We start from the raw sequence: 8,844 nt of genomic DNA, 5'->3' as shown, positions 1-8,844 counted from the left end.
CTGGAATTTAGCCTGCATAGGACCCTCTGTAAGTTGACCCTGTTTATCTATTCAGCTTTACTTCTCCCCTGTCTCTACTTTGAATTTTATTCTCCACTACTTCCAACTGATTGTAATTTGACCAGACTCCAGACTATCTTATGCCTGTTTGCTTTTGTTTATCTGTTACTTCTCTGTGGAATTCCCTGCCCCTTCTTAATTTTTCTGGCCAATTCTCACTCTCTAGGACTCAGAGGTTTCTCCCTAGGAGACTTCCATGAGTCTCATGTTGAGTTAGGTGACCCCAATCCTCTGTTCTTCATAGTCATTCATGCGTTTATCTAGCTCAGTATTTGCCATACTACATTGAAATTATTTCCTTATGTGCCCATCTCTCCCCCTAGACTGCAAACTCCTAGAGAAGGGCTCAACAGTGAGTGTTGAGGCTGCACAGAGGAGGAAGGCAGCACAATGATGGAAGGCTTCCTAAAGAGGTATGTTCCAAGAGCCCCCACTTCCTTTCATGGGAGACTCATGCTCTTACACCCAGACTATCTAGGGATACATCTAATGTAGTCGTGGAAAGAACAGAGGACTTAAGTACCAGACTGACATGATTTTGAATCCTGGCTCCCTATTGACCAGACGTGTGTCTTGAACAAGTCCCTGAGCCTCAGTGTCTTCATCTGCACAGTGGGGATAATGATACCGCACTACATATATGAGGTATCTGGCACATGTAAATGTCCACTACATGCTGATTCCTTCACCCGCTACTCACCCCTGGGAAAGAAGTAAACTCATCTACTCTTGGTACCCATTCATTCCCCCTCAGTTGGAAGCATGAGGTGTGCAGCTGCCTGACCTGGGGGAAGGGCTGCAGGCAGGAGGTGTTGTCAGATGTGGTGGAGCTTGTTGACTTCCTCCCAGGGGCCCAGCTAACAACCTGCCTCTGTTCCTTGATAGTCAAGTTCAACTTTCACTTCTTAGCACCACAGGAAGTTGACTGAACATTAACTGAAGTCTCTCTCAAACAGGAGACAACTTTGCCAGTTCCCTGTCCTTCCTAGCCTCATTCCTGCTCTCCCTAGTGAGCAGGCTGCCCTCCCTTCTCCCCCCAGCACCACTGATGGGCAAGGGTACTCAGAACTACAACCTTGTGGGCCATGTCATGTGCCAGGAGCTGCACCCGGGACTTTAATACAGTAGTTGGCTCCCATTGAATGTTCATAGTTACCCCAGGATAAAAAGGGGACACTATGATCATTTTCTATTTTGCTGTGATCAGGCTTGGTGAGCTAAAGTCACCTACCTTCCCAATCTCTACTAATAGAAGTCATGGATCAGTCCTATTGGTCCTTCGGTTACAAGGATTCAGAATTCATAATCATGGAGCTTCATTTACAGGCAGAAGTTTCTTTCATAGTTTTCTAAGTGTTCCTTTTAGCAACAATGGAGAAAATCAAAGAGGGCAAAGGTGAGGGGAGAAAGTGACATTTCCTTTTCTGTCCTTTGCTCTTGTAGTCTTTTGCTTTAGTTTCTTTACTATGACTGTGAGGGTGAAACTAGTGATCAGAGTGATCCAAAATGGGTTTGATGAATCTGATTCTGGTGACACAAGATGAATTGGGTATATGTTTCCCTAAAGATAGACAGACAATATAACATAGTCTTTACATTAATAGACTCTGGAGCCAATTTCCTTAGGTTCATTCTCTTTCCTTTCATGTGTGTTGATTTTCAACAAACATCTTGCACCCAAATTCCATCTCACTGTTTTATTTTCAAAAAATTTAATTTGAGAAAGTTAGCTGTATTAATTTTTTCTTTTTTAAAAATTCTTTAACTAATTGCAATTATTTCCATCAATGCTATTCCATTGAAACCATTTTAACATGGACTCAATAACTTCATTGTATATGTTTAATTTTCGTTTTTTACCTTCTTGGTTTTCTAGCTGCATTTAATGTGGTTGACCACTCATTCTTTGAAGCTCTATTCCTCTGGCTACTACAATATGACACACTTTGTCTCCTTCTTCAGTCTCTGTCTTCTCCACAGTCTTCTCTTCCTTTTATATACCTTTAAATATTAATGTTTCCCAGAGATATTTTCTTAACTCACTTCTCTACTGATTCCAGGTATTTTTCTTGATCCAACTCTTCTAATTTTACCCATCTCGATGATTCTATAATTTGTATTTTCTGTTTTGATCTCTTTTCAATCTTCCAGACCTAAATATCCAAATGCCTGATGGATAGTGCTTTCTTTTTTTACTACCAAGCCCTCAAAGGCACTATGTTCAAAAGGAATTTGTCATCAGTCTCACTGCGCATAAGCTTCCTCTTGTGTTCAATCTGGAGACTTGAGAATCTTCTTGTTCCCTTCTTCTCCTTATTTTCTCCATAATCAATCACAAAGTCATGTGGATTTTGTTCCTAAATATGTTAAATTCTTTGCTCTCTCACTTTATCTCCCTTACATCTAGGTATTTCAGACCCTCAGTCTCTCTCACATAGACTTTGGCAATAACCTTCTAATATCAGTCAACCTGACCAAAAGGCCACCAGTGCTTCATGTAGAATCTGGACAATGTAGAGCACTGAGAATGCTCACACTAGTCATATATGTATGAGGTGGTTTGACATCTAGGGAAGTTGAAGACTTACATAGCCTTTGGCCCAGCAATATACACCATAATACATTAGAGAAACTCTAGCATGTGTGCACAATGATATACACACAAGAGTGTTCACAATGCCATTATTTTTAATAGCAAAATTATGGAAACAACACAAATGTTTATCCATAACAGAATGGATAAATGAGCCATGGCATAGTCATACAATGAAAAATGATATGATAGTCAAAATGAATGATCTGAAGAGATATCATTATTGGCAATCTTATAAAAGATTGAGTTAAAAGTATGATTTGTGAAAAATTTTAATTATTTGATATTATTTAATACAAAGTTTTAAAACATGCAAACAACTGTATATATTATTTATGCATATATGCAAATTCAGCAATAGTATTAAATCATGCCTGGGAATGATAAGTATCAAAGTCAGAAAGTGGTTACCCTTGGGAAGAGAGGTATGTATCAGCAGTGGGGCACATAGGATGTTTCAGCCATATCTGTAATGTTTCTTTGCTTTAAAAACTTTGAATCAAGCTTGGCAAAGTGTGACATTTGATTAAGCAGGATAGTGAGTGCATATCCGTTACTTATACTGTTCTTTACAATTTTCTCTATGCTAAAGCATTTTGTAATTTAAAAAAACCTGACAGTGTTACTACCACGCTTAAAATATGCCAGTGGCCTCCAGTTGCCCACTAGGTACCATCCACATTCTTTAATGGAAAGCCCTTCCTTGCTTGGAACTTGCCAACTTGGATTGGACATTTGTAGTTGTGCTTCTAAGAACTGTTCCCTTTTGTCAATGGAGCCTGATTTCCACTTGGATATCTGGGTGATTTAGGGAAACTGACCTCAAAACCCAATTCTACATTTCGACCATGTGACCTTGGCTTATTCAATTCGCACATCTTTTTCCCTCACCTCAGGGGATGATCACATGAACTAAGCCAGTTGCAGTAGAGTAAACCTCATGTTCCTAATGAGAAACCCAGAACAAAATGCTTTATTTTTCTTCAGTTTTCTAATAGGTTAGCTCCTGAATCAATTAAAAAAAAAAAAAAAAAACACAGTGACAACAAAACTAAAAAATATGAAGAGGCTGAAACATGAAAGCTCTGCCAACTGCAATATGTAGCTGCTAAGGTTGCTGTATTTAGTGGCATCAAGCAAGTGTTCCAGGAAAGAGCACAGAAGATGTGTCTGGGAGCCTTTATGTGTAGGTCTGCAAGTGGTGGATATCACTACTACTCACATGCCATTGGCGAGAACTGAGTTGCATGGATACACCTAATTGTAAAAGAGGCTGGGAAATAGAGACTATTGTGCCCAGAAAGAAGAGAAATTTCATTTATGGAAGAGGTAGCTAGTCTCTCACAGCCATGAAAAGAGAAGTGTTTAGCTAATTGAAGCGAATAGCAGCCATCTTGTGTCCCTAAGGCAAGTTAGACTAATATTGAAATGGAAACCATGAGGAAAGGAGTAATACTGCAAGTAACCACATCTTTGAAGACATGCATTCATTTCCTACAACATGAATTTATTGAGGACCTACCTTAATATAGGCAGAGTGCTAGACACCAAGAGAACTGAGGTCCTCTTCCTTCCTGCCTGCCTGGAGCCTGTATTCTGGAGGGGACGGAGCTAGCAGATCAGACCAAACTGGAAATCTGCTGTGCCAGTATATATTTTAGTGATGTGAGCCAATATATCCCCTTGATTGCTCAAAGTAGTTTGGTCGATATATTTTGTTGCTTTAAATTGAACACATTCTTATGTACAGCCTCTGTCTCCTCATCTCCAACCAAGCAAAATAGCTTGTTCTCTTTATGCAGGGACACATGACATTTCCCACGTGGCTTTGTGCATATCTCCACCTCAATTTAAAATGCCTTCTGATCCCTGCTCAAAATCAAACAGCTTAATAATGGTAGACATAGAATTTGAATTATTCTCATAATAGGTCTTTTAAACAATGCCTTCTTCTCTTCATTCTTTCCTTCTTAGAGTGGGTATTCTTTCTGGTGCATCATATAAAGGAATGTTAACTACATGCATGTAATGATGAGAATATTTATATGTATTTATGATTATTACAAAAAAATCAGAAAGATTCTAACATTCTAGAGGAGCATTTATTTTATTTTTTATTTGAGAAAAGTATAATTTTATTTATTTATTTGTGCAAATTTATGGGGTACTTGAGAAAATGTGTTACATGTATATAATGTGTAGTGATCCAATCAGGATACTAAGGGTGTCCATCACCTGAGTGTATTACATTTTTGTTAAGTATAATCATCCTACTCCAGCAGAACATTTTAAAAACTGTTCTGTAGAGATACTATTCAAATTAAGTTCTCAGTCCTGAAACATCAGATCAGCTAGGAATTTGACAAAAATGCAAGTTCTCAGATGACAAATGAGACCACTTGAATCAGAATTTCTGGAGTGGAGCCCACACATTTGTATTTTCGTAACCTTTCCAATGATACTTATGTACATGCTCAAGCTTGAAAACCACTTTCCTAGGACATTAGTTCCTCAACAAGATTTGTGAGTAACCTTGTTTCATGAAAAAGTGTTTAGGAGATACTGAGTCAATAAAAACTAATCAGGCTTTTATTGTTTGCAGGGCTTTCAAAACTTGCAATAGGCCACTGTGCATTGTTAATTTCTAAGAGGAAGATGCTTATGTCCTCAATGAATATCTTCCCACCATGAAGTACCCTTCTTCCTCCACTTTTTAAAACAATTATTAACACCTGGCAGAAGTAGGAAGCCAGCTTACAGCTTAGAAAAAGTTGGCCTAAGATAATGGCTAATTTTCATACATTATTTATTTGTCACCATGCTTATCTTTCTCTCTCTAAATTGTATATTTCATCTCTGTGATGAAATTTCATATCTGCCCCTGGCCAAATGTTTGTTTACAGAATGAGCTCAATGAATATTAAGTGAGTAGGATTTAATTTATTTGATAAATAGATAACCTTAAGTTTTAAACCGTGGATTTCACATGAGGACATTTACTTACTATTGTTGAGCTGTAATTAATTTTTAATACTCTTTAGGTACTCATAATAAAGAACAGGATATTTGGAGAAGGAAGACAGTATCATTCCTGGTTCTTAGTCTTACCAGCTTATTGATCATGAGTATATAATCTCTCTGTGGCTCAGTGCCTTTCTCTGTAAAATGGGAACACAGTGATGTTCACCTCACAGGATTGATTTGAAAGGGCTGGATGAGGTTATGAGAATGTTTTGCAAAGTGATATAGAAAGAATAATTGCAAACTTCATTTGAATCTTAAATTGTTTGAGATAGGTCATGCTATGAATCAACTATGAAGTGCAGATATTGTCAAGTTTAAATATTTCTTTCCAAAGAGCTGAGAGGAGGGGCTGCTTGTTTGTTTCTTTCGTTTTAGAAACATGCCACGGCAGGCTCATTTTCGGGTTTTCCTCTCACTTGCTCATCTTACTTTTTCTTTAGTTTCTCTATTCATTAGGATACAGTACTGTAAAGCTTTATGGCATCTTTATTTTGTGGGAGATGAATCTGAATAAAGAATTACAGTTAAATCATTGCTAAGTTTGATGAATGAGCACCAAAGAACTCTTCAAGATGTCATTTTTTAAGTTTTGTAAATGATTGGCTTTCAGTGGTTTCCTCTAAGGAATTTTAATTTTGAATAATGCATAGGAAAATGTGCACACACACAAATCATTCAGTGTCCACCTCGAAGGGAAATCAAAGTGCCTGTGAAGTGAAACTTTACCTTTCTACGTCACCAGCTTCCTGTTAGAGCAGAGTTTTCCTTTGTTCAAAGTCTAAGCATTGAAGAACTTCTTTTTAGTAGGTAAATTTTTGTTTGTTTGTTTGTTTTTGAGACAGAGTCTTATTCTGTCACCCAGGCTGGAGTGCAGTGGCACGATCTTGGTTCACTGCAAGCTCTGCCTCCCGTGTTCATGCCATTCTCCTGCCTCAGCCTCCTGAGTAGCTGGGACTACAGGTGCCAGTCACCACGCCTGGCTAATTTGTTTTTGTATTTTTTTAGTAGAGATGGGGTTTCATCGTGTTAGCCAGGATGGTCTTGATCTCCTGACTTCATGATCTGCCCGCCTCGGCCTCCCAGAGTGCTGGAGTTACAGGTGTGATTTAGTAGGTAGTTTTGAGTAGGGAGTATACATTTAAAATGCTGAAACTCAGTTAAGGAATAATTTAATACTGTATTCAACTGAAACTCAGTTGAGAAATTTCTTTCCAATAATGTAAAAAGGAAACTCAACTGCAGTAATGAGGGAGATGATTTTGCTGATAATTATAACAAATATTTACTACAGACCTGTTATGCATCATGAACTGTGCTAAATGTTTTACACATATAACTTTATCTTGTGCTCCAACAACCTATTACATAGAAATTGCTATTATTCCCATTTTCTAGATAGTAAATTGGTCTAGAGGGGTCGTATAGGTGAAACAACTCACTCAATATCACAAGCTGTTATATGGTGAAGTCTGCATCATCAGTACAGGGTTCTGGTCATCCCACTTATTGAGTGGTACTAGCCAAGATCTGGAAGCTCTTCTGGTCTTAGTTTCTCTAGCTTTGAAGTGAGAATGATTAGGTCTAATCATAGAATATGAGAGTACATGTGAAAAAAATGCCTTTTTAAAGAGTATGAAAAACTTGAGTTGTAAAATTTTCTTGTGGATAATTTATTATTGCTTTTCTTTTTTAGATAACACTAACAAAGTTGACCTTAGAATTGGAGTGCCTGGGTTAGAGCCCTGCTGGTACCACCTGCTTACTGTAAGACCGTGGTCAAGTTATTAACTTTTCTGTTCCTCATTTGTGAAATATAGTTAATGGGTGTGTGTGTGTGTGTCCCAACTTATAATAGTTCAACTTTTCAACTAATGATTTTCAACTTTATGATAGGTTTATCAGGACATAACCCCATTGTAAGTTGAGGAGCATTTGTGTATATATACATATTTATTTGTGTGTGTGTGTGTCTGTGTGTGTCTGTCTGGCTGTCTGAGAACAGTACTGGCACAAAAGTACTTAATACATTTCACTCATTATTATTAATATTACTATTGTTGCATTTTCCCCTTGAAGGCATGCTTCTGATGTGAGTTCAGGAGAAGACACTGGCAAGGACAGCAAAGAACAGGAGAACACTCTAGCTTCCCTGATCGCATTCAAGGTGCTGTCCAAAGTGAGTTTTCCTCAAGCAGAGAGATGCACTGCCTCTTTTGTGCTTTGTTTTTCCTACTTGCCTACTCTATTTACATCTTCCAAATAAAAACCAATCAGCAAAACCCCAAGAGAGTCACTGTAATGAAAATAATTATGAACTGGCTGAGTGTTTGCAATGCTTATTATTTAGGTTTTTAAGAACAGATAATTAAAGGCCCGTCAGAATCTAGTCTCTCCCAATTGTAAAAGTGGGGTCTTATAGAAACCCACAGAGCACTTGGGGTTATACACTTGCTTCTAAAAGTTCTCTTAATAAATCACTGCCCTGGTGCACTCCCTGGGGTATTTCATGACCAAGTGAAATCACTTACTGTTTCAAATTTGCATTTTTCTTGAGTTTGCATATTTTTCTTGCATCTGCTTTGTTACCAATGTACCAAGTCCTTATACATTTGGACTGCATTTACCGCAGCTTGGAATGGTTTCTCAGAAATGGGACATAAAAATCCTGGAGTGTGACACTGAGACGTGGGAAGAGCTTCCTTTGTAAGCTGTTCAGGCATGCTGAGAATTAGTGTAGAAATGATTTTTTCCTTAGTTTTCTTGGATAGCAACCTATATAGGATCTTATAATTATGTGTAAGAATTCATTAAAGAAACTCTCTCGATTGCTAGAAATCCAAGCTGGTAGTGAAGAGAGAGCTGCAGTGATTTGTTGCAGCAGAAGTATTATGGAAATATTTACTAAATATCTTCTATGTGCTGGGCATTGAGTGAAACACTTTCATATCCCTTGTAACATGTGTCTTAGTCTAAGGTAATACTTTAATATAATTCTAACAAATGGATAAAAGGGTAATTATCATCATTTTACAGATGAAACACTAGAGACTGTAAGAAACTAGGCCCAGAACAGTTAAACAGAGTAGACATAACCTCTTACCACTTTATCTGCTACTATGTAACAAATCACCCTAAACTTTAGTGGCTTTAAGCAACAAACATTTATT

At 37.8% G+C, this 8,844-nt stretch overlaps 1 long non-coding RNA gene across 1 annotated transcript; it reads left to right on the top strand.

Annotated features, from left to right (window-relative positions):
- The first annotated feature begins 320 nt into the window (after window positions 1-320).
- On the top strand, window positions 321-7,853 carry LOC105739967. Its single transcript, XR_001115967.1, has 3 exons — window positions 321-473; window positions 7,371-7,441; window positions 7,754-7,853. It is a non-coding gene; the product is annotated as an uncharacterized LOC105739967 (long non-coding RNA).
- Window positions 7,854-8,844: the final 991 nt, after the last annotated feature.

Source organism: Nomascus leucogenys, chromosome 16 (assembly GCF_006542625.1).
Source record: "Nomascus leucogenys isolate Asia chromosome 16, Asia_NLE_v1, whole genome shotgun sequence".
NCBI lineage: Eukaryota > Metazoa > Chordata > Mammalia > Primates > Hylobatidae > Nomascus > Nomascus leucogenys.
Note: the sequence above shows the minus strand (reverse complement) of the source record. Positions and strands in the feature narration are given on the sequence as shown.